Consider the following 27,510-nt stretch of genomic DNA (forward strand, 5'->3'; position numbering starts at 1 on the left):
CATTACATAACAAAATTTTTGTTTTTTGGTGCCTACAAAACGATTAGGATGGAAGCTCAATTCATGGAAAAATGGTGCAACTTTCTAAACTTCCAGGTTAAAATGGAGAAATGGTTGCTTATCATTACAACTCAACATTTAGGCTGAGACTATATTCATGGAACATCTGAAAAACTACAGAATTTAGCATGCATTGTCAGTTCCAAACAGATATGTGAACTCTGCAAATACGTAGTCTTCTGCCTATACATGTTCTTTTAAACCAGCGAAAATGGTGAAGAAATTCCTTTCACAAATGAGAATGAGGTCAGCCTCTGGGAACTACTCAACACCTACACACATACAATAAATCTTCCTTCCAGGGCATTGTCATCATAAGCATGACTGTCTAAGGACTGTATATGAATTAATCTATTAATGTACAAATATTAATTTCTCCTAATCGCTTTCAGGGGACATCACCTCCATAAAGACAGTTAATAAGACATTACTTTAATTTGAATTTTTCCTCATGCTTTTTTCTTAACTTACAACTAGATTTTGTGATTTTGTTTTCCTTTCTAAAGACGAGATACTTATGACTTCCTCCAGTTCCATCCCTTCTGCACCATATTTTTATTAATGCCCCAAAGTCCCTCACTTGATGACGGTATTCACTGTTTCCAACAAGGATATAGATTTTTTTCTCCTTTTTAATTTCTTTTATATTTCAATGAGTCTGGGGTTGGGGGGGCAGTCAGTGAAATATAAGAGCACAGGTTGCTATCTTGAAATGGAATTGCACTACATTTTTAAACATATGATAGTGAGTTTGAAGAGGTGTGTATATGTCCCAGTTAAGTTCAAGTTATCGTCCCATAAATGGATACAAACAATAGCAAAAGATGGTTTTGAATTCATTAGAGAATACTATGCATAATTCCAGGCTAATTAGAAAATCTTAATAGTATGAGGATTAACAAAGATTTATGAATTCATCCACTCTACACAGATTTATGGAATGCCTGCTATGTAAGTGCTAAGAACTAAATATGGAATGTTGAATGCACATTGTCCTTGTTAACAGGGAGGTTAGGGCTTGACTGAAGATGCAGATGATGAGAAGAAGACAATGAAATATATAAATAATTGAAAGCTGAGAAAAACGCTATAAAATAAACAAAGAAGGAGCTATGTAAGCGAACATCTCAGGCTGCTAAGGTCAGCCATCCCAGGTTAGAGTTGTACATTCACCACAGCTCTTCACTTCAGCTTCTTCTTTTGTACAATAGGAATAATAGTATCTATTTGACATTTAAGTTGATCATACAATCCAGTTTGCCAACAGCACCCATTTCTATGTTGCCCACATTGTAAGTATAAATAACACCTGTTCCTTTTCAAAGTATCCTGGTTTGGGTGATGAACAGCATAATCCCCCTACTCACAGGGCTGGCATATATTAAGCAGCTGGTGAACTTAAATTACTGTGGTTTTGGTTGTTGCTATTACTTCCAATGCTTTTAATTCAGTTGGTCAGGGGAGACATTTCTAAGACAGAGATATTTACAATAAGATTTGAAGAATAAAAATGAAGCCAGCTGGGTGAGGCAGAGTTTGGTGAGGAGGTAGTAAGGCATGAAATGGTAAGGAAAAGGGAGAATTGCAGACAAGGCAGTATGATGAAAGGGCCCCTAAGATGGGAAAGAGCCGTGTGTGCTCTGGAACTGAAAGTGGCTGCAGTCTGGCGGACAGAAGAAAAGGTGGCTCATGATTAGGTCTGAGAATTTATCCTAATAGCAAAAGGTAAATCCTTGAAGGATGTTAATAAGGGGGATGATATGCTTGCTCTTGGTACACTGTGGAAAATGGACTGGGCAGGGCAATAGAGGAAGGGCGGAGACCAGTTATAGGACTAAGAGTTGGCTCTAGGCTTATTTTTTAGGCCAGCATAAATTACTCAAATTGACTCTGGAAGAGATAGAAAGCCTAAACAACTAAGGACCATGGACATGATTGGCAATGTTGTCTAAAACTCATCTCACAAAAAGTTGCTGGTCACAGACCTTTTTTTTTTTGGACATGGACAGGATATAAAGAAAAAAGGAAAACCTCACTAATTAATTTATGGCCTCTGCTCTCAAAAATCTGAGAAAGATATAACAAAAACCTACATATCAATCTTATTTATAAATAGTGGTGAAAATTCCTGACCAAAATACTATAATATGGATTCAGCAGTATATAAAATAATAGTGCAATAAACACAATGAAGATTTGCTCTGGGAAATTAAGGATGTTATATAGTATTTGTGAAATTATTAATATAATGAATTATTTTGATAAGTTATTAGGGATATTTCAGATTAGCATTGCAGTATAGACATTTGACAAAAGTTATTTTCTAAAACTTGATCAAAACTTTTAGTAAAAGCAAACAGATGGAGGCTTCCTTAACTAACTTAAAAAAAATCTATTATAATGCAATAATCATAATTAGGACTGATGTTGACATTTAGGCATTATCCTAATAAAACAATGAACAATACAAGCAAATGTAGTGTCGGCCAAATAGTTAATGTCATTCTATAAACAAAAAGAAACAATATAATTACTTGCAGATTATATGATTTTTCTTTTGTACAACATCCAAGAGACCTTAAGAAAATAATAGTTTGCCAAGGCACTGGATATACAATACGTTTTTTTGAAATTTTTTCTCAAATTCTCATCATAAAACAAATTAGAGAATTTAACAAAAAAATGTCTCTATCATAAGGGCAACAGTAATATATAATAAACAGGAATAAAACTAATAAAAATTGTATGACATTTATGAAGAATGCTAAAAATCTTCAAAATGCAAACTAGAACTTGAGTAATTAAGACATATTTTGTAAGAGGAAGAATAAATATTAATAAATGTGTCATTTTTAACAAATAACATGAATTAAAAAATCCCTACACAGTCATGACTCCAATTACAGCAGGGAGGTAGAGCTTGGAAGAATGATACTGCAAAAATAAAGATATAAGAAAATTTCTTAAAAGAAATGCAACCAAATGTGACATTATCTGCAGTAATTGTCTTTCAAAACCCAGATTTAAGTTACTTCCTCCAGGCAGCCTTTTCTTATGGCCCACACCACAATTTAGAAGGCTTTGCCCAGCCCTACTGTTGCCTTATCACTCCATATTATAGATTGACTGTTTGCCTTATTTAACTTATACTGTGAACCATTTGGGTATAAAGATTTCTTATATTTCATCTCCTTATGACTCCATGGCTCAAAAATGCCTGGTACAAACTAGAAACTAAATAAATCTTTGATAAATGAATGGCTCAATGATCAAGAAAATGTGAAGGATGACATTATTTGAAATATAATCTGAAGTACGTTTTTTTAATGCTCCATGACTTGTACTGAAGGAAGGGGCAATTGTTTTTGTTCTGCCTTTGGAGACCAAGGAACTACTTCTTTTAGAGCTGAAAGCAGCTTTAGGTTCAATCTCTTCTTTTCTTCTGAAACAAATGGCACCCAAAAAAGGAGAAATGATCCACAAGTTTCAAAAGAACTTGTCATTAAAACAAAGATCTGAATTTCAGACTTATGTCATTTTACAGCTCATTTTATTGCCTTCATTTTCCTATGTAGTCTTTAAGCCATTATACGTACTCCCCAAGTCTGAATTTTTTTCACTCATTCAGAAAATAATTTTTTCATTCACTCATGAATTCATACTGCTATTTGCTTTAGGGTTATGGATCAGGCATAGAACCTAGAAACAAAAATCTTATATACTCAAAGATGAAATCAGATTTGCACATAAACAGCTATGGCATTAGGCAAAGGATGATCAGTACTAAAAGTTATTGAAATAAATGAGCAATGATGATCTGACATAACTTTGTGACAATCACGTCACATAACTTGTTTATACATAAGACAGTAATTTTGGATATAATTAGAGTAATTGATATTGTGATTATGGAATTTATCATAAATTTTGATTTAATTTAAAACCTAACAGCTCCAGGTTATAAAGTAAAATTCATTTTTGAAATACTGAAAGAGCCTTTCATGTTACTGTTGTTGCAGTTTTCTATCAGTATATTTTATGGAAAAACAAAATATTTGGCTGCTTGGTGTCTGTCACCACTGGAAAATACCTTCACATCTTACATGAGCAGAATTTTTATACTTTTAAGAAATGTCCCAACTATCACCTTATTTTTGTCATAAAGATAAATGGCCTTTTACTTGGGAGACAATGGCAGTGATAACGAAGATCTGCAAATTGGTTGCTTCCAGGAATGTTGTATCAAAATGCACTTTTAGCAATCTGTTCTTACAAATTTACGTTGCAAAACCATGGAAAATCACTGTAAATAAGATCGGAAACACAAACTACATCTCATCCTCACTTGGTCTCTGCAGGAAGCAGGGCTAGAAAAGCTACCTAAGCCTTTGCCATCCTCCAGGGTGCAGGACTGCCCATCCTTCAAAGTCAGCAGCAGCTGAGAGGGACAGTGGGGCTCAACCAGGCAATCTCCCAGTGCAATCACGGCTGATGAGCCATAGTGTGCTATGCTAAACAGAAGGGGATTTATCGCTCAACCTCATGGAAAATGGTGTTGATTACTAGAAGGAAAGGTACTTCTCTGAGAGTGGCATTGCTGACAAAAGAAACCATATGAAGCTGCTGAAACTAGCAGAGGATTTGGGTGGCTCGGTAGCCTATAGCAAAAAAATTACATAAAGAGACATTTTCCCAGATGGCAAAACAGTGCAATAGTCTAATTTGGGGCACAGGCGAGTCTATGCCCAGTAATCCAGGAGGAGAGAACAAACTCTGAACATCAGGGTTGGTGATGATTAAAACACAGGATCAAGAGTGCCCTGTTGGTAATCTAAGGAGCCATTTGGTTGGCTAGCTTTCCTAGTTTCTCATTGATAGCTACTGATGACTTCCTGGCCATTGCAAAATGGATTGACTGTAGAGGGAACCTGGCAATAGAGAGAACATGACTTAATGCCACACCTCATCCACCAGAAAAACTCTTCAATGGGCATATTCTACAGATAGATGTGACACTATTTCATGTTCATAGGAGAAGAACATTTTATATCTGTGGTAAATTTTTCTGCTCTTACTCAACTGTTTGTATATTCCCTCCTGCCATGAATTCCTATTGCCTTTAGGATAATATTAAAAATCTATAATGTGATCTATCCTGCTGGCTTCCCTTACCTTTGCCTCTCAAACTCTTCCCCCTCCCCCTTGCCAAGCTTACCTATGCCAGTCTACTGTCTGTTTCTTAAATACCAACACAATTTATATAGGGGCACTCATATATGCCATTCTCTCTGAACTGAAACTCCTCTTCCCAGGCTTATTAGTTAAATCTTAGGCATAAATCAGACCTTACCTTATCCCTGTTTCTTTGGGAAAGCCATGCTGAAGCCCTAGACTAGATTAGATCCTTGCCACATGCTGTCACAGCAAGCACTCCATGCTTCTGCTGGCTCTATGAAGCCTGTCCAGTAATCCAAAATATGGTTAATCATAGCTCTGGCCACTCGCCATAGTGAGATTTAGTACTCTGTGAGAGAATGAATTATGTACGACAATTCAGACATGCTCTTAATCTTAATTCAAGTTCCCGTGGGTGTGAACGCTTTGTAAATAGGACTTTTGAAGATGTTATTTTTAGTTAAGGTATGGCCCAAGTGAATAAGGATGAGTCTTAATCTGGATTATGAGGCCCCTTTATAAGCAGAATGAAATTCAGACATAGAAAGAGATGCAACAGGAAGGAACCAAAAGTTAGAAGTCAATGGACCCTGAAAGGAGAGGACATTGTCGTGTGATATGAGGCAAAGATACAAGTCAAGGAACCCCCGGGCTTCCTGGTACTCATCACCAGAATGTTATATATTTGGGGGAGAAAACATCACCCTGCTGATGCCTCAATTTTGGACACCTAGCCTCAAAACCATAAGCCAATAAGTCTCCATTGTTTGAGCCAGTCCATTGTGTGGCCAGTCCACTGTGTCAGAGCATCCTGGAAAACTATGACATAGCTACATTCTTTAGCATTAAAAGTCCTAACACTACCTCAGTGAAATATGAGAACTCAGGACAGGAGAAAGACAATGGTCTGTAAAAGTTGTATAAAATAAAGTCATTTAATAATTAATTCCTGGAGAAATATTTTAAACTTTTAAATTACAAAAATGATTCATATTAATTGTAACAAATTCAGACAATACAATGATATATAAAATTGGTCTCTCTACCTACTTGCATTACATAGCATCTTTAACACATCTTACCGGAGGGTAGCAAGGGACAAGAAGAAGCTCTGCCTTATTGGGAGCTAGGACATTCAGAAAGTGATCACTACCAGCAAAAATGGACTTGTAATGTGTGCAGGCACTGACCCATCTGACACAGTCCTAACTCACTTCCTCTTAAGTGGTATAGTCTTTATACAACCATCTGTTCTGGGGAAAAGGCGACTCTCTTTTTCTTTCAATTTTTGCCCATCAAAATGCAATATCTTTAGCTCACTGTGATGTGAGATGGAAGTTTAAGTCTTCAGTGATGCATCCCACTCAAGGAAGGGAGAACAAGATGGGAAGGGTGTTACATTTGACCAATAAATATTTATTAGGGGGGGGGTCCTGCAGGATTTTAGGCACAGTACTGGGCTGTGAGGTTACAAGCTAAATTAAGAGTTATACCCCCACCCTCCACTCTTTCAGGGCCTTATATGGTTGTAAATGAGCCTGCTGGACAAGCAGATAATTTCAACACAGTTTAGGATATGCGTTGGTCCTGTAGCACATATGGTACTATGGAGTTTACATTAATGAGTTATTTAGCTTAACTACAGAAAGGGAAAGAAGCAGTAGCATTTTTTGAAGTGATTCTGTCTTAGTTAGACCTTGAAGGATGGGTGGCAATTAGCTACCCAAAGAATACAGGAAGAGTTTGCAGGCATGCAAAATAAATTGGGTCAAAGCACAGAGGTGTGAAAATAATTTAGTATATATCAAGAACCACAGGTTGTTGCATATGTATTGCAAAACGGAGAATAGGAAAGATAAATCTAGAGAAAATGTCATAGAAGGTTTTAAAAATCATCCTAAAAAGCTTGCTCTTTATCCTAAATATTTAAGATAACTCTCTCTGGTAGTTATGTGGTGATGCAGGATATCCATCATTCACAGTGTATTATTCACACTCTCAGGGGGTTATATATACATACAGGGTTCAGGAACAAAGATTCCAATAGGATCTAGGTTTTATTGCTGAGGTTATGCTAAGGGCAGCCAGCCATTTTGTATCAGGAATAAGGGCACATTTTCACCCAGCTGCAGGGCAGTCACATACTGATTTAATATATTCATTCTACAAAGATTCACAGCGAGCCTACTCTGAGTTCAGCACTCTATTAGGCACTTAGCAGAGTACAAAACAGCTCCACTACTCATCATAAAAGGGGTGGTTGGGGTTAATGCAGGAAAACTCCTTGAAACCATCAACCCAGGATTTGTATAATTCTTTTTCAATCTCAAAACTTGATTTTAATTTGGTCTCCGTATGAACCAAAGAGCCTTCCCTGCAATGTTACTTTTGAAGATTTTTTTTTTCACTCACCTGAATAAGCTCTGTGTAGAATTTATACATCCCCTTCCCCCACTGAATGCTTTAATTAGAAAAAAAAATTCTTGGTTTTATTTATTTCTTGATCTTTAACATATTATCACAAGGTATTGTTTTATCATGTATACTATTCATATGGGTGCCACTTATGGTTTTTAATGCTTTCATGTCCATCTCCCTAGTGATTCTGTTATTTATCAGTCCTTACCAGTGTTATCATCACTTCCTGGTTCTGTTTCATCTATGAATTCAATTAACATATGTTTTACTACAGTTTCCAAATCCTTGCTGAAGACACTCTACTAAATTGGATCTAATTCTGATCTCAAGGGTACCCTAATAGACAGTTCCCGCAGTGCGCAGCTATGGTCCAAGAAACAAAGATATTAAATTACATTAATTGTGGGCCAGAATAGAAAATAATCATTCATAGTATGTGCTCATGACACTAACTTGACTAATGTAGAGTGACGGTTTTCTTTGGAGTTGGTGACTTATAGAAGGTGAGATGATCCACAGTGGCCTAGAAACTGCATGCATGCATGCATGAATACCAAGCAAAATTTGGCCAGTGGCATAATAATGCCACCATATCTCCTTTATTCTCTCCTGGTGTCTGCCCTGTTGTACCTAACTACCTGCCCCTTCCCAACTTCTTCTAAGCTAAGCATGGAACAGATTCCATTGCAGCTGGTGCTCATTCAATTTCTATATAACAAGATCATCATCACCTCTGAGGGCTGGGAGAGGGAGGGCCCCACTGGGAGTACAGATGGGAGATGGGAGAATATGAGCTAGCAAAGCCAGAAAAGAAGTATGGCACAAAGGGTATCAGAAATAAATGCAGTCACTTCAGCAATGAGTCAGGAATCCAGGGACAGAGAGAAGTGCATGTGGGAAAAGGGAATAAAATGAGAAAGCAAGCAAGAGGAAGAGTGAGGGAGCAGGAGAGTGGAGGGAAAGAGAGTGAGGGGAGATGGGTGGAGAAGGGAGGGATAACTAATCTAGAAGATGGATGAGAATTTTACGGACTTGGCAAAAGTCACCCAAGAATGGCTTTTGTAGATTTAAAAAGGCAGAGGTTGAATAAAATAGTTTTAGAGATTCAGAGTGTGAGCCCTCACATGCAATTTACTCTGGTGTCAGGGAGCACTCCCTCTCATTCTAACATAAGCTTGTCAGATTTAGCAAATAAAAATACAGAGTTAAATCTGAATTTCAGATAGGGAGTATAAGGGTAGTTCAGTGGTAGAATTCTTGCCTGCCATGTGGGAGACCTGGGTTTGATTCCAGACCCATGCACTTCCCAAAAAACAAATAAAAATTCAACAAATGGCACTGCAATAGTCGGAAACTCACATTACAAAAAAAAAAAAAAAATTGAATTTCAGATGAACAACAAATGATTTTGTTACTTTAGGTACATCCCATCCAATAATTGGAACATACTTATACTAAAATACGATGCATTTATGTGAAGTTTGAATTTAAACAGACTCCAGTACTGAATCTGGCAACCTTATTATAAGATGTCCCAGATCACGCCTTTTGTCTGCAGAATCAGCTTTCCACTGTTTTTCTCTCAAAGTTAATTCACGACAATTTGAAACACCACTTTAGAGCAAGATTTTGAAGAGAAGGAGAGCCAAGAGATATCATCCTAACCGACACAATGGGCTGTGCTTCCCAGGGTCCGTAACTATTACCAGGAATGATTTTCAGCTGGCAGCAGCAGAACAGTCATAACAGTTGTAAAAATACTTACATATTTTTATCTATTGTTTGCAAATTGTAGCTTTCCTGAATCCTCTATTGTTCTGGCCTTTCTAGCCTCTGCCCACCCCATACCCTCCATTTTCCCACGATCCAGAAACCAAAGGGTTTGCCTGACATTGCAGGGGTTACTGGTCCATGGTCCAGAACTACTTGACATATATAAGATGGACCCGAGCCTGTATCATATGCATGTTTCAATATTTAGAATTGTTATCCCTGATCTTTTCACTTGTTTTAATATTTTAAAAATGCTTCCACGTAGGGCATAATAAAATGCACATTTATAAATGGTTCACACGGATTGTGGGCTAAGCTAAGGCTTGCACAGGCCATTCATCTTTATAGCCACCATAAGAGATGCATATGGTTCTCTACTGCGAGGAGAACAAAGCTCTGAGAGTATGATAACATGCCCAAGACCACAGAGTTAGTGAAGGCAGAAAAAGGATCTTGAACCCAAGTATATCTGAGTCAAGTCAAGGCTGTTTCCTCAATACAATTTTCATTTATCTTCCCAATTCTGGGGAAAAAAGCACCAAAATATTGATCTGAATACTTATAAAAAAGCACTCAAAATATTTATCTGAATACTTATTCTTATTAAAAATTATAATAATCTAAATTTCAGGGTGGAGAAGAATGATGAAAGATGCCATACTGCAACTATCACTGCCCTTTTAAAGGTAAGACTAAAATATTAAAAAGACAAACACATGCAATTATGTGTACCCAGCGACCTAGTAATGACTTTCTTGAGAATGTTTGTTAACGTGACTCCCTACATATATGTATTTCTATATCTATACATACACACACACAGAGGCAGATATGTGATATGTGTATCATAGAGAATTTTATTGACAACATTTTTTTTGGGGGGTAGGCTCTTTGTGCATGGGTCCAGAGTCAAGCCTGGGTCTACATTATGGTAGGTGAGAATTCTACCGCTGAACTACCCTTGCACCTAGCTACTCCCAGGAATGTTTTAAGAAACAATCCATTTCACTGTGCCAACGTCATAAATAAATCAAGATGTTCCTTGAAGTTTTATTTAACATGTTGAGAAATTAGGAAATATAAAATGTTTGATAATAACCTACATGTCCAATACTGAGGGATTAGTTAAAAAAAAAAAAAAACTGGTTGCATCTATTGAATGAAATAATTATGAAGACTGTGGGAACATAGAAAGATGTGTATTGAGTGCATGGGATATAAAAGTATGATTATAAATATGTAAAAATTATAGGTACCTCCAAATAAGCCCATGAAGAAACATATAAAAATGAAGATAGATTGATGGATTGAGGTACTAGGGATTGATGCCGATTATTTTTCTTTCTTTAATTTAGAATTGTAGATTATTTCTATAATGCTGTTTAGGTATGTTTAAAAATGTAATATCCATATTAGCCATTTTTTTCAGATTTCTACATAGTTTTTAATTCAAATAATAATACATTTTACTGTTTTATGGGTAATCTGTTTAAAAGAAGAAATTGTAGCATAAAAATCAGTGACTTTTTATATCATCCACCTAAATGATCTCCATTCCTTCAAAAATTAGAACCATCAAATTCTAAGACAGTATCTAAGCTTCCTCAGAATTTCAATTTCCCCCATTTTTCCTCTGTTAATTCCCAACAAGTGAATTCTGGTCCTTACATGTTTATAAGGATTGACTACTCAGCAGTTTCTTTGTGCATTTCTAGACATGGCTTCTATGAGCAGTCACATTATTTGGGTTGATAAATTGAAAAGAACTTGGTGTGACACAAATGGAAGCAACTGTTGGGGGTCTATTCTGCCAAGCAAAAAAATTATTGAAAATTCACCTGGAGGGAACAGTAGGCAATGAGGGGACAGCTACAAAAGTTATGATTCCTAGATGTTCCCAATGGGGGACGGAAATTGCATTCGCACACTAGCATTTCTTTCAAGAGTCTTATTCATGAATTGGGAAAGAAAAGCCCACTATTTTAAGGGAAAAAATGTAAGAGAATGTGACCTCAGGGATCAGGTCAAAGCTTTTAGAACCAAAAACACATGCCAGTGAGACAGGCTCTGGGAGCAATGGTACAATTGCTATGAGGATTTGGGACATTTGCTCATATTTTTTACAGAGCCACTAATTCTTTTTTTTTTTTTTTCACTCAGTATGAAAATTCCAGCCACATTTTCCAAATATAGTTTACTCCTCTAGCTCAGTAGTTCTTAGTTAGGCTGCAAACATATAGAATGAGAAAAACATGGGCTTTGCTGCAAATAAATCTGGGTTTGAGTCTGAACTCAAACTTGGGCTAGATTGCTTTACCTCTCTGAGACTGAGGGTTTTTTACCTGTAAAACTAATGAAAATTAACCGAGAGGATTAAACTACATAATTCAGATGAGATAAAGACAACTCTGCAAATGTTAGTTCCCTCTGCTGACCCACATTCCAGGACTCTTATCATACCATTTTTATTATGTTTAGGACATTATAGCCACCATGATGTCTGCACACTGAAAAGTAAACTTCTAGACTAAGCATCACTGATGATTTCTGAGTTAATCCACAGTAATCGCTGGTTACTCAACTATTGATCTTCATCTAGTACTTTTACAGGAGAGTAGAGTCAATGGGTAAAAGTCAATCTATGAAAAGGAAAAGATGTCATTGAGCAAATATCATGCACTAACTTAAGATTTTCTGAGAATCCATATAAAATTACTCTTTCTTGCTTTTTATTGGAGCAGGTAAGGTTGGGACCCCCTGCTGCCTTTCTCAGAATGAGGGTACGCTTCCCTCTGCCTAGGGCTTTCCTGTGGATAGTCTGCCTCCTGCAGCACAAAAAAAGAAGTTCCTTATAGACTAAATTATGAAATTTTTCTATCAGTTGATTTACTTCCAGAATTGGGAAACACATTTTCATAAATCTAGAGTATTCGACTCTGATGGTTAAATTCATATATCAACTTGGCCAGGTTATGATGTCCAGCTATCTAGTCAAGCAAGCGCTGGCCTGAGTGTTACTGTGAGGATATTTCATGGATTTAAATCATTAGTAAGTTGATTGCATCTAGGGCTGATTACGTCTACAACCAACTGAGGAAATTGCCTCCAACAATGAAAGCAGTCTCATCCAATCATTGCAGGTCTTAAAAGGAGGGGTGATGATTTCAGTAGCCAGAAGAGAGAATTTCCATCTCTACTTCATCCATCCAATTTCTCATGGAGAATTTACCAAAAACCATCAGTGTTTCCAGCCTGCAGCCTGCCCTATGGAATCTGGACTTCCCCATGCCTACAGCCTTATGAGGCAATTCTTATAAACATCTCATGATATTTACATTATATACATTTATACCCTGTCAGTTCTGTTTCCCTAGAGAACCCTAATACAAGGACTAAAAATTTATTATAATAATTTAACCACATATTTATGTGACATTTTAAAATTTATGAAGGCCACTCATTATCATCCCCCTTTCAACATGGTAGAGAGAATATGGTAGAGACATGCAATGTCAACATGGTAGAGACATGCAATGAAAAGATTATGTGTGTTTTGAAGTTTTGAAAATTAAGTTTAATTAAATGTTAATGAGAATGTGGAATAGTGGTATAAAACATTTAAATTTGCATCTGTGGTCCCTTGGATGTATTAGTAATCATTATCCCCTTACTTTAAGAACACACTATCCTACATGTGAAAGTTCTAATGTAACTAAGAATGCATGTTTTTTTTTTCTTTCAGACAAGAATCCTTTCTTTTAAAATCAAATGGCATCATTCCTAACATTTTAATGAAAAAATATTACTGATGAAACACACACAAAAGAACGTGTCTCAAATAAATTTCTATTGCACACCTACATATATGATCTAGTTTTCTAGAATACAAATGATATAAGCAAAAGCCTGGGTTTATTATACTGTCATTTTACCATGTTGCTTTAAAGTAGTCCTCTAGCAGAAAGAAGCTTTGTTCAAGACAATTCTAACACCTGTGAAGTTGGATATATTTAACAACCACTTCTGAGCCTGTCTATGAATTGGTAAAGCATTGGAAATAACACTTGACAGTTTACTTTGAAAATTAAATGGGTATGTGTGCATACTTACACATACATATATGCTTACATTTACAAATGCATAATATATATTTTTATAAATAGGCATAAGTCTAAATATTGATGCCCCTGTGTTTAGTTCTATGTGTGTGTGTGTGTGTGTGTGTGTGTGTGTGTGTGTGTATTTATATTGCAAGTCTATATATAATATTTCTTGGCAGAGGATCTGGTTCTCCAATATCAATTTTCTCCTTCTCCCATCAAAGCTGTATCCCCATATCTTTCTACTAAATATCGGAGTATCTTTATTATAAAAATAGATTTTAGTTCACTGGCAACAACTACCAAACAAACCAAAGTGAAACCCTAAACATAATGTAGCTCCCTCACAACCAATAAAATTAATATTACCGCTCTCTTTTTCCAGGAAACATGATATGCCCAGGCCTCCTCATTTAGTACCAGTTGTGACCTGGGACTAGCACTGAGGTGTCTTAACTTTCAATCTAGTACTTGCCCATGGCCCCCAGCCTCTTCCCCTACCTCTTCCACACATTTGTAAATAATCACAAAATAGGAGGAGAGGATGCAATGACACAGGCTCTCAGACCTCACTTCCTTCTTCCTCCTATCTACGCATCTCCCTCAAATAATCACCTTTAAAGTTTCTTTTCCCAAATTTTCAATTCTATTTACTGCCCGGAAGCAGAAAGGCAAGATTTTTGAGGAAAGTTGATCCTGTCATAAAGCCAGAGGCCATGAAGCAAAGCTGGCCCTATTTTTTGCTGTAGGTTAGCCAGCCGTGTAAAAAATCTTTCTGAAAATATTTATGTGTTCAACAAAGAGTCATATGAATTGTTATTCTTTAGTACTCATTCGTTTACTACTAGTAAACTTCGAATTTTTAAAAATGTTACACAGCACTAAGACATTTTATCCAGTAGACTTGGCACACACATGTAGATGTATTCATTTATTTTATCCTAAAGCAGAGTCACCTGAGGAAAACTGCTGTCCTGTTGTTTTAAAGCATGGCTTGGGTTGTAGGTTAGTTGTACCTGTCGAAAAGAAAGAAGTGTAGAGTTAAGAGACCAGGAGATCTGGTTCCAATCTTTCATATTTTGTTCCAAAGTGCAACTTTGGCAAGATGATGGACTAAGTTCCTCACAGGGCCCTCCCCTAGAGTACAACGAGAGCCTCAATAACCATAACAAAAATATATGTCTTAATTTTTTGGTTCAGAAAACCTAAGACCAGAACTGAGACTGGAATTCTACAGGGTGGTAGGGATCTGTTACAAAGGTCGAACCTAAGATTCTCACACAAGGCTATGAACTTCAAAGGAGACTAGAGTCATCATAGGTTGGTACTAGCCCCTGGCTCCAACAAGAAGTGAACAGAAATTCTATTAGAAAGAAAACAACCCCAATTCAGGATCTTGGAATTCTCATGCATTAAATTAATCAAATAAGTGAAACAACTAACAATTATAAAACACATAAGGAAATAAGAAGTGAAAAACAGTGGAATCTAAAAAAATAACTCATTCAGAAACTCAAAGACTGCACTGTTAGAATAATCACATAGTGGATATAAAAACTTAAATATTTAAAGCAATAAAATATGGACTCAGATTATTATGTTGTAGATATAGATACAGATAGATACACAAACACACATACACCAGAGGGTGGTGCGATGGTGGCTCAAGTGGCAGAATTCTCGCCTGTCATGCCAGAGACCCAGATTCGATTCCCAGTGCTGCCTATGCAAATAAAAACAACAACAACAACAACAACAAAAAACTGGCCAGGGCAGTTTGGTAGTTCTTCAAGAAGTTAAACATAGAATTACCATACGACCCAGAAATTCCACTCTTAAATACATACCCAAAAGAACTGAAAGCAGGAAATCAAGCAGATATTGTGTACAGAAATATTATACAGACATAAAAAGGAATGAAATTCTGATACATGCTACAACATGGAAGAATCTTGAAATCATTATTCTAAATAATACAAGGTAACACAAAAGGTTATAAATTGTGTGATTCTATTTACATGAAATGTCCAGAAGAGGCAAATCCATAGAGTCAGAAAATAGATTACAGGTTACTAGAGGCTGGGAATAGGAGGGAATGGGGAGTTATTGCTTTATGGGTACAGAGTTTCTGTTTGGGGTGATGAAAATGTTTAGGCAATGGTGATGGGGATAGTTGCATGACATTGTAAACATCACTAATCCTACTGAATTGTATAGTCAAAATGATGAAATTTATGATGCATATATATATATACATATATGTTACCACAATAAATATATACATATACATATATATATATACACACACACATATGTACATGTCCTAAGAAAAATGACCAGAGGTATTTGAAAAAGAAATTGATTTTATAAATGAAAAGTGAGTCTGAAGTTGAAAACTCAGTAGAAAATGTAGACATCACATTAGACACAGCTGAAGACTGGATAAGAGAATTAAAAGATAGATCTAAAAAAATTATATAAAATACAGCCCAGGAAGGCCTGATAAATGAAAGAGAGTTTAGAGTCCATGGTGGCAAGAATGAAAAAGTTTATTATAAAGTAATCAAATGTCCCAGAAAGATAAAATATAAAGAGTGTTGGTGAGTTAATGGTCAAAGAAATAACATCTAGGAATTTTCCAGAATCTTTGGAAAACAAAAGTACACAGTATAAAGAAGCACAACTTGTATCAAATAGAATAGATAAGAATAAATTCCACATCTGAGATCAATAGCAAAGAGATTTAAAGAGAAGCCACAGAGACAGCCACCTAGAATAGAACAAAATTATGTTTAACAGAAACTGCTCAACAGCAGCAATGGAATTTAATTTCCTCAAACTGCTGAGGAAAAAAAAATCTTTCAAGAATGAGGCTGAAATAAAGCCATTTAAAAAATATAAACAAAGCCTGAGTATTTACTAACAGAATTTTTCTAAAGTAAATTGTACAGAACAGGCATAAAGACAAATGATTTTAGAAGGAAGGTCTGAGATGGAAGAAGAAAAGGTAAGCAAATAAACCAGTAACTAAGTAGGTAAAATGAAATTAATAATTAGTAAAAAAATAATAACGATGTAAAATTGATGGGGCTTTAAAAACCTGGACTAAATTATCTAGTGAGGAGGGAGAAATTATGAGAAAAATGTTCCTAAGAGCCTCATATTATTTGAGGGTATGGAAAAAGGGAATACAAAAGTAACTGACTTTAAGCTTTCTAAATTTATTGCATGGATTTCTTCTGTGTGCCACCTAGATACAAGCTCCAACCTCCTCCACTCTTCTGTGGGCCCAAGAAGGCAAACTGTGTGGATTATTTCACAGGCTCTCTCGACATCTGGCTTAGACATGGATTGGATAATTGGAAAACAATGGCAGAAGATCAATCATAAGGAGTAGATAGGGGTAGGTCGGGTATCTATTTCAGCTTCTTCTCTTCAGGGTTGACAGCAATGGATGCATAGCTCAATCAAAGGGCATGGGCCCCGTCAAGGAAGCCCTCTCTACAGTGGTCTCCACAGCTTGAGCTTATGATAATCGCTCCCTCTCTAAACCCCTTCAGGCCTAGGATGAAAAGTCTACTCCACTGTTCCTGGCTCCATGATACTGTCCTAATCCTGGAGGTTAAGGAATGACATAGAAAACTAAGCTATAGAGATAAGTACGAAACCCAAGGCTGCTTTTTTAAAATAAATTTTATATATATATATAAAATCATGCAAGGCTAAACAATACAAATAAGGAAAAGGCTCAAATAATATTGGATTGAAAAGGAAACCTAACCACAGGTGCAAAATAAGAATGAAATTTAGAAACATAATTTTCAGTTAAAAGCATGTCACATGACCCTATTTATAGTCTGATATCATTTTTATAAATCTTAAAATAAATCATAGGTAAACATTAAACTTTCATGGATACAAATACATGTAAGTGGAAGATTATATTTGAAAAGCAAAATAAAATAAAACAAAATAAAATACAATGGTTGCTTTTGGAGGAGGGCAGGGATGGGGTGGGGAAGAATCAAGGGTAGGTTGATATCGACAATGATTAAATTCTTAAGGTTGGCTGGTGGGTTCACCAGTGATTATTTTTTGACTGGGTTTCTTAATGCATATATATGTTATCTATATTCTTCTGTATAAACTAGCACTGAACTTCAAACCCAAATCGAATCTGGGTTCCACGTAGGCAAAAACATAACATTGCAGAGTGACATTTCTTAATCTAGAAAGAAAATAAAAGCTACTTTATTGAATTGTTGTAAATATTAACCGAGGTTACATCATGTGACAGAAATGGCCACATCTCTGACATGGTGGCCCAAGGTTGAATACTTGTTAGTTCTCTGTCCTCATTCTCAGTGCTGCTATAAAAAGTAAATGAGATGCAAATGTAAGAGGGTCCAGCTCAGAGCCTGGCAATATGTAGGAAAAAAATAATGTTCTAGAAATTCACTTATTTCATTTGCAAAAAATAATTTTATTCAAGAAATCTTTAAAACCTAATTATACCATGTGACAACCACAAAGACAAATACTAAATATACCATGCTCCCTCTCTTTTTGGAGCTCAAAATGTAGTGACAAAAATAGCCAATAAAGAAACAAATCTATAAATAAAGCACTGCAACTTTTGGTAACACTGGGAAGAAAATAAATAGGAGGCGTTTTAGTGAACATTGGGAAGAGCCTCGAATGAGAAGGGGACAAGGGAGGTCAGGAAAGATACCACAGGGTCCTCAATGAGGGTTTTTTTTTTTTTTTTTGGTTTGCTAATGCTGCCGCTAATGCAAGGTACCAGAAATGGAATGGCTTTTGAAAAGGGAATTTATCAAGTTACAGATTTACAGTTCTAAGGCCAAAAATGTCCAAACTAAGGCTTCACGAGAAAGACGCCTTGACTCAAGGAAGGCCAATGTCTGTCATATGGGAAAGCATGTGGCTGGTGTCTGCTGGTCCTAGTTCCCATTTCTATTGCTTCCAGCTTCTGAGGCCACTGGTTTCCTCTCTAAGCTTCACTCAACTCCTCTGGGACACAACTCTGGGTTCTGGCTTGCTTAGCATCTCATGGGCAGGCACACTGTGGCATAAGCACCTGATCTTTCTGTCGGCACTCTAAGTATCTTAAAATGTCTGCGTCTCTGTCAGCCCTGAGCTTTCTCCAAAATGTTTCCTATTTTAAAGGACTCCGGTAAACTAATCAATCAGAAGGCCACACCCACAACTGAGTGGGCCTATCTCTATGGAAACAATTTAATCAAAGGATCCATCCTACAATATGGAATCAGGATGACAAAATCATGACTTCTCTGGGGTATATAATTTCAAAACAGCACAAGAGCTAAAATACCACTATGGATAAAAGGGAGTAGCTGTGTAAAGAGAAGGGGTAAACTGCTATGGGAAAAGGACAGAGCATATGTGAGAAACCTCAGATAGGAAAAAAAAAAAAAATGCTGTGTTTAAGGAACAGAAAGGAGCCAGGTAGACAGAATCTGTGAGGCTTGGATAGAGAAAGATACCAGAAGTGACAGAAAGGAAGGGAGGGGACAGCAGGCCAATTTTCCAGAATGCAGGTGGGAACTCTACTAGATGCCAGGGAAATTCTTAGAGGGTTTAAGGATTAATTACTCACTGTCTGATTTCCACCATCATAATTTGTATCTGGAGTATTTGCCAGTAATATTGAAATACTAAATTGTTCTCAAACATGTAAATTTTAATCCATATAACACTTATAAATCATAATCCCACAGTATTTTCCCTTCATATTCTTTTGTGAATCCCAAAGATGCTCAAAGAGCACTATGAGTAAAGTGCTTTATAGGGTTTTAAAAGCACTCATACACACCCTAATTGAGACGGCTGACCGAAATGTCTTGTTTCATTTGATGATGAAATCTCCAAGGTCACCCTTCATTTTCTGAGAAAAAAAAGAAAATTGACCAAAGATATTTTTTATACTTCCTCAGTCTGAACAAATGTATCTCTGGAAAGGAATTACAAATCACAAGGGAGTCATACCTCTTCTCCCAATAAAAAGGACTCCATTTTATAAGGAAAACATTAAAAACCTCCTCAAAATCAAGTACTATCATCAACTACTGGCCCTCATCATTCTCTCACCCAGGCCTTTCCAGTGAAATCCTGAGAAGAGGCTCACATGTAACCCTAGAAGTGCCAGTGGAAGATTCTTCTGTTTCTGTGCTACAGGAGCAGCTCTTTCAGGGATTCTGGCAAGAATGGAGACTGCCAGTCATTAAAGAGTTAATGCTAGCTGCTCCTGCTGGTCAGTCTTCCAATTCTCTGAGTTGTTTTTCAAGGTCCTCTACATCAATGACTTTAAGTGTTATTGAAAGCTTTCTTAGGCAGCCTTCCCACTTTTGGATTCATCCTCTTCCTCAAACAGCCAAGTCAATAAATAACAATCTTCTGTTAACTCCCAAGATAACCCAATTCTGTTCTGGGTTGTATACAGATTGACACTGGCTGTTAAACTGATACCTGGATGGTGGGAAGTACCCTGATACAGTTTTTAACCCATTAGTTAATAAAATAAGATGGAAAAATGTACTCTACTTAGGTAGAATAATAACATGACATACTAAGAACACCTTTTTCAGGATTAGGGTACAGCAAGTGAAAATATTGATTTGGTTCACTTTCTTGATGGACAGTGTAACACAGGGAATTCAACCATATTCTGATTCCATATCACATATTGACAGGCACTAATGACTGCAATTAAGATTTAGTTTAACAACAAATGACTAGAGTTTACAATAGAACTGTCAACCCTACTGAATTAATCTTGCTGAAGGGCCATTTTCATCTGCTGCTCCTCTGTTCCAGGTTTATAACAGCCCCTCATTGGCTCTGGGATCATGTCCAAACTCCATAGAAGGCTGGTGTTCAAGGCCATTTATAATTTAGTTCAGCCTCATAAATCTAAACTTATCTCTCTTTCCACTCTACTGCCCATAAGAATCTTTCTCTTTTTTCCTCCCACCTAGACTGCCTTCTCCTTTTCCTCTTGACTCATCCATCTATATTCTCATTTTCCCCCCATATTTCCAAGCAGATGCCAAGTATCTCATACCAAGGATGGGGAAATGAACTACCTTTTAATGACCATATATTAGTTCTGCACCATGCTGGGCCCGTCCCTCCCATCCTTCAGTCCTCAAAGCATCTCACACACAGACTCACACAAACACACACACTCAATCTTATCATGTATTCATTCTTGGTCATGTTGTACAGGATGCAGAAACTATGAGCAAATACATGGAATACCTTGCTCAGTATTCCACACTATCATTGAGTGATTCGACCTGAATTCTAACCACCACATAACCTTTAACAGAACTACAAAGTCTATCAACATCACTATCCCATTCTGTAATTCTCAAAACGTTCTCAGTCCCTCCTATGCGAAGTACTGCTTTGTTATTGCTCTCTCCCATGTAGTAGTGGAATCAGACTGATATCTAATCTTAATCTGTAGCATATTGTTCCTTTTTAATCTCTCCTGTATATAACACAGTGCAGGGCACACAGTACAAGCTAATAAAATAGGTTTATATATTCAATAATAAATGTTATCTAGCTCCCTGGATTTTCAAACTGTGGTCCATGGATCCTGAAGTATCACCATCAACTGGGAAATTTTTGTAAATGCAGAATTTTGTCCCCCACCCCAGGTCTACTGAATCAAAATCTGCACATTAATAAGATCCCTGGGTGATTTGATTTAAAGTTTGAAAAGCACTTATCTAGCCTATATTTTCAGTTAAAACAAAACTTTTTTAGAGCTGACCTATTTTTTGACACCAGAAATGAATACACTCACTGACAGGCTTACACAGATAGCATGATAATCTCCAATACAAACACATTACACTCCTTACATAAATGAGTGACATGTAAATTGCCTGTCTTAAGTTAACTCACCAAGCAGGACACAGTTAAGACATCAGAACAAAGAAAATAACTTTTTAGATGATGTTACCGAAGTGCGAATAACAATGATATTTTATCTCAGTGGTGTTAGAATGATAGAAATAATTTGTAGACGTAGTTGAATCTGGGGCTGAGAATAAAGGTATTTATACAAGCATAACTCTTGGGTCTGTTATCCAAATCTCACTTTGACATAAATATGATTCTTTTTATATGTAGGAGGTACATTCAAATGAAAAAAATAAAGTTAAAAAAAAGAGTGGGAAAACTACTTGAATAAAAGAACCTTTAGACATTTCTCATCATTAGGAATAGTATAGCTACTCAGGACAAAAAACATGAGAAAAAAAACAAATAGGAAAGGTGCTTCAGAATGGTCTTTCCTCTACCTTGAAACCTTAAACTCTCAGGATTATAAATCTCATGGAATATAAAACAAAGGTACGGAAAGTTTCACTAAAAAAAAACACTCACATTGATTCCCAGAGGCTGCCCATGTCAAAAAAAAAAAGACATACATGCTGATACAGACACTCCTAGTATAAGGGAATATGTAGTTCTAAGGGATCAATGATCATCTCCTATGGATTTAGGTTTCCTCATGGCTACATTACCTATTATTGAGTCAGTTAACCCAATGAAATTATGGAATACTCCATACTGTGTATCCTAAACCACATATTGTCAGAAAATCATGTGGCCACATGAGCATGTCCTTTATTGCTGATTAAAATAATCAGGACAAGAGAGCTATAGAAGCCTTTTAGGAAATGTGCTGGTTTGAAAGGATGTATGTCCCCTAGAAAAGTCATGTTTTAATCTAAATCCCATTTCATAAAGGCAGAATAATCTCTGTTCAATACTATATGTTTGAATCTGTAATTAGATCATCTCCCTGCAGACGTGATTTAATCAAGAGTGGTTGTAAAACTGGATTAGGTGACGACATGTCTCCACCCATTTGGGTGGATCTTGATAAGTTTCTGGAGTCCTATAAAAGAGGAAATATTTTGGAGAATGAAGGAGATTTCAGAGACAGCAGAGAGTGCTGCAGCACCATGAAGCAAAGACTCCATGAGCCAGCGACCTTTGGAGATGAAGAAGGAAAACGTTTCCTGGGGAGCTTCATGAAACTGGGAGCCAGGAGAGAAAGCTAGCAGATGACGCTGTGTTTGCCATGTGCCCTTCCAGCTGAGAGAGAAGACCTGTGTTCGCCATGTACCCTTCCAGATGAGAAAGAAACCGTGAACTTCATTGGCCTTCTTGACCCAAGGTATCTTTCCCTGGATGCCACTGATTGGGCATTTCTATAGACTTGTTGTAATTGGGACATTTTCTCAGCCTTAGAACTGTAAACTAGCAACTTATTAAATTCCCCCTTTTAAAAGCCATTCTGTTTCTGGTAGATTGTATTCTGGCAGTTAGCAAACTAGAACAGGAAGGTATGTATGTGTGCTCACACATGGCATGAAGATGATTGATATATTGCTGTATTCTGTGGCTTTCCAGTTTCTCTCCAGACAATATATGTTGCCATGTTGAGGCAGGAGCAATAAAATGCATTGAGGAGAGAAGAATGGCTGCTTTGTAGAAGGATGGCCTCCTTGCCTTCCACCTTTTATTCCTGTTAGCACAACTGAAGCCCTGCCCATGAGTTCCTGCTACTAGCTTCATAGATCTTCTAAGGTGGGCTCGGTGGAGGTATGTGTTGCTTGGAGAATAAGTTTCTGATTCCAAAATTCCTGACAATTTTCTATATTCCTTAGCCTTCCAGTTCCAGTAGGAAAGGATCCCTGGATTGTCAGCAATAAGAGTTTTTCTTTTGCTTTACTAATGTTAACTAGATTTCCACATTTGTCTGAAATTCAATGAATTCAAAATGAATACATTCAATTTGCTCTCTATTGATATATATCCATTCTAGCTACAGAATTGATTGATATTCCATTCTATTGATAGAGTGGAAAATTCATCCTAACAGAAGGAGGTCACATTTTAACAATAATTTTAGGAGTTCCTGATTTTCGGCTAATAGCCTCTCCCTGACCTGATGGACCTCAGCAGAGGGGAAGACTGTTTTCCTGTTCCAGGAACAAGGAGATTGTATCCTAGCTGAAAAAAAAAAAATTACTTATTGCCCCTGCTGGAACCTGTTGAGAGGCCACTTGAAACAAGGAAAGGGCAGCATCTGATTCTTTGTAGATAATTAATGTCTGCTGAAAGAATACCAGCCATCAAACAAAGCTAAGAGAAGAGAAATGGTAAAGAAGTCCAGTTGAGGAGAATAACGTTGAAGCTAAGGTCTGGGAAAAGTTTTGAAGGAGCTGCATGGTTATATATGGATGGGGCAAAGCGCAGTAAGAATTCTAGATAGGTGGAGACAGAAATTATAATATTATGTAAGTTCAGAAGGAGTGCAAATGCTATCATGTGTTGTAAATAATGAATGCATTTTTAAGAAGAATGAGTGGCCAGTGGACTGAGTTCATTAAAGGTTTTAAACAAGGCATGATTCTTTTGTCTTATAACAGTAGTTGAATGGATTTACCCATTGATTTTGTAGCTATTGTAGCTTAGGTGAATGAGAAGTCAGTACCTGAACTGTCCGGAATTCACACACATACTCACAGGAGACTGGGAATAAAGGTAAATTGAAGCACAAGAGAATAGCACTGTTGGGTACAGTTTTGAGGCATCACGGTATAGCCCTCAATTGGGAGTGTGACTGAGAGGGGGCGGATTCCATTGGAACCTCAAATCCATAGCTACAGGTCCTAATTACCTCCAGTCTGATAAACTCCCTTAGCATCACCACATTTTCTACCTCCCAGGGGATTCCTGCATATTATGTATTCAGTAAAATCAGATCAATTTTCTTAAAATATTATTTTTATATGTCTGACATCATCATTCTCTCAAAAAATGTAATTACTCCCTATTATCAACAGAGGCATACTTTAGCTTAAACTGTAGCTCCTGCCCCTACTCCACCCCTTTTCCCCAATTTGGACCACACCTTCAAACAGCTCTATCTTTCTGACCTAATCTGAGTTTAGTGTCATCTGCTTTTTTTTTTCTTCTCTTTTCTATGTTCCCCATGTTGGAAATGCATGCTACAACCTCTAAACTTCCACTCCTTTCCATTTGCTCAAAACTTTACTCTTCCTTTTATGGCTGGTACAAGTTTCCTCTCCTCATGCAGCTGGACCATCCTCTCAAATTACTCCAGTTTTTGTCACTAGCGCCTGCACTCATCATTACTTCCTTCATTTGGGACTCAGTCATGTGTAGGCATGTCTTTTTTTCTCACCTGGATCCTAAGTCCATCAAGGAGAGAAATAAGGTTGCACACCTTGCTCCAGCTTTTTAGAGAATCTTAAAATAACTAATCTCCTCAAAGCTATAGGCCTGTGAATGTAAATGGAAGATGGTACAGGGGAGATTGTAGATAATAAAGGGGGGGGTTCTATGCAGTTAGTTGAGAAGTGAGCGAAGGCAATGGTGCCAGGGATATAGGAGACCTGCCCTTCCTTTCTACTCATGAAGGTCTGTGAGCTCCAGCTATCAGTTTTAGAAATGTGCTGCTTACATGGGCCAAAAAAGACAACATGAGAATATACTCATAATCTGCCAAATTCATATAAATCTGGCAGCCAGGAAATTCTAGTTTCCTTCTTGGCTTTGAGGGGTGTAATTCCTAGAATCAAAGATGTATACATTTTTTTAAACATCAGAAATCATCTAATCCAATCCTTTTTCTTTTACAGATGAAGACAATGAAGCCAAGAGAGAGGAGATGTGACTTATTCTCAGGCTTTGAGAACAAAGCTACTGTTTCCTAGCCAGTTGCCAGAGCCTGTCACACTGCAGCATACCATCTTCTTACATAGCTTCAAGGTGACATGCTTCTCCTTTGAATGGAATTTGTGAGGCGGTTGATACACTAGCACCTGGAATCACCTGCCTTTCTTGAAAGAGAAATCAGTATGTTGCCTAAAAGATATTTTAAAGATCATGATAAGAAGCCCTTGTGATGCTGGCTCAATGCAAGTTTTGGCTTATCTGTCCTATATACTACCCACAACATAAAGCAATACTTTATTTCTTTTGACTTTTACTACATTCAAAGGTTGCCTAATAGTTATTGAACTAGGGTTTACTGAATAGGTCTTCAGTTCTACCACCAAAAGTTTTCCATTCTTTATTAAACAAATATTTGAGTGTTAGACACAGTGATTACAAAAAATGAGCACTATTCAATATCTATTACAAAGTCAAATGACCTGAGTAGCAAAGGGGAGGCTTTGCTACTGTGCAGTAGAGATTAAGAAAACTAAGAGATTACTTCCAACTAGGGGGTGATGAGATAGATCCAAGAGAAGCAATACATTCCAGGCGGAAGGTGGCAGCACAAACTAAGTCGGTATGAAATTGGGAAATTTAAAAAGATAGACTGATGACAAATTATATAACACTTTGGAAGTAGGACTGTAAAGACTAAGCAGTAGTCATTAGAAGATGGGGAGCCACTGATGGATTTTTCACACAAGTAGGGCGTGATCAGATCAGGGTTTTAATCAGATTTTTCTCCCTTTCTTTTTTAGGATTCCTTTTAGTCTGCCCTCATACATACATTTCCTCTGCCTTTTTTCTAGTATGTTTCCCCTCTCTAACATTAATGATCAATTCTATAGTCATAGCTGAGAAACAACGTTGATGTTTGCTATTTTGTTTTATGTCCTTTTAAAATAATTTAAAAAATAATTTTTAAAAAAACTGCATTATAGCACTATAACTCAGAACCAGACTGGCACTTAGCCAGACAAGAAAACTATTGTCCACATCAAGGAAAACAATTCTGTGGATAAATCCACTGTCTTAGCTGCTGATCAGGATGTTTTCCATTGAACATATCAATTCAGTGTCATCATAGTCCAGCTTTTTATTGTCAATGAGTCCTTGAAGAGAAAACACAAAACAGTATTGGCACTTACTCCCTTTTCTTTAGTGTTTATAAAATTGAGGCAGCAAGGGAAAGTTCATTCAATAATGTTGTAATAATGCTTTCAGTGTTTATACAAATAAATATCACAAATAGTCTTAATATATTTGAATTTCTTGGACAAAAAGTGACCTAGATTCATTGAGGTTAAAGAGAATAAGATTCAAATTCTTAATGATATCAATGGGTCAGGGCCCGAAATGGAGCAGGATATTTATTATGCTCCTGTAATGAATGTTTCACAAGAAAATAAAATGAGAATGTATAAAGCTATTTGATGAAATCCCTCAAAATCCCTGCCAAATACCTCAGCAGTAGAGTTGCTGGTTGTTTTCTCTTTTTCTGGTATTTTCTAAGAATGTACCCTGAAATGCTTTTTAAGGTTATCATGGGGTCTAGGACAGTGTCTGAGATTATAATAAAAAAGATGGAAAATATTGTTTTCTTTGTCATCTCAACTGTCAAAATAAATTTAGGTCTAAATGTTATATATACAGTTAATTCAGCGGTTTTCATATATATGCTGGTGATGCAGCACATTCTTCAGAACAAATCGCATCTCTCTTTGAAATCTCTGTAAGAGACCCCATGTGTTGGCAAGCACAGAGTCATGTCTCCTCTGCATCAGGTCCTCAGTTTGCTCTTTGAACAATTGGGCTTCTTATAAAGCTAAATTATGTCTGGTCCCGATTAACAAGGACATAATCTATATAGTTTGCTAGTTGCAGATGGCGGGTGAGCTAATTATCATGATGCTACAATGAGCTATTACAGAACACCCTTAAATGCATTGTGTCTTAAAATTACATCATAATTTAGAATTGAAGATCAAATCATACATTTCAGAATAAAACAGATGATGTCTGCCTAACAGTAGACACGTTCCCAGGGTTGGTACTATGCCATTCAAAGTTGTTTCTCACTATTACAGGCCAGCACTCATCCTCCAGGCAATCACTGTTTAAAAGGAGAGACTGATAGCTAAACAACTATTATAAATCATACTTTGATAGGTAG

At 36.8% G+C, this 27,510-nt stretch overlaps 1 protein-coding gene and 1 long non-coding RNA gene across 2 annotated transcripts in view; one reads left to right on the forward strand and one right to left on the reverse strand.

Annotated features, from left to right (window-relative positions):
• Nucleotides 1-16,923, forward strand: part of LOC143677254 (uncharacterized) — a 54,908-nt gene extending 37,985 nt beyond the window's left edge. The window contains exons 2-3 of the long non-coding RNA XR_013172480.1: nt 10,058-10,112; nt 16,781-16,923. This is a non-coding gene — a long non-coding RNA (uncharacterized LOC143677254). The remainder of the gene's footprint in view (nt 1-10,057; nt 10,113-16,780) is intronic.
• Nucleotides 1-27,510, reverse strand: part of DLGAP2 (DLG associated protein 2) — a 1,049,558-nt gene that overhangs the window by 520,792 nt on the left and 501,256 nt on the right. The window lies entirely within an intron of this gene.

This window comes from Tamandua tetradactyla, chromosome 3 (assembly GCF_023851605.1).
Source record: "Tamandua tetradactyla isolate mTamTet1 chromosome 3, mTamTet1.pri, whole genome shotgun sequence".
NCBI classification, from domain to species: domain Eukaryota; kingdom Metazoa; phylum Chordata; class Mammalia; order Pilosa; family Myrmecophagidae; genus Tamandua; species Tamandua tetradactyla.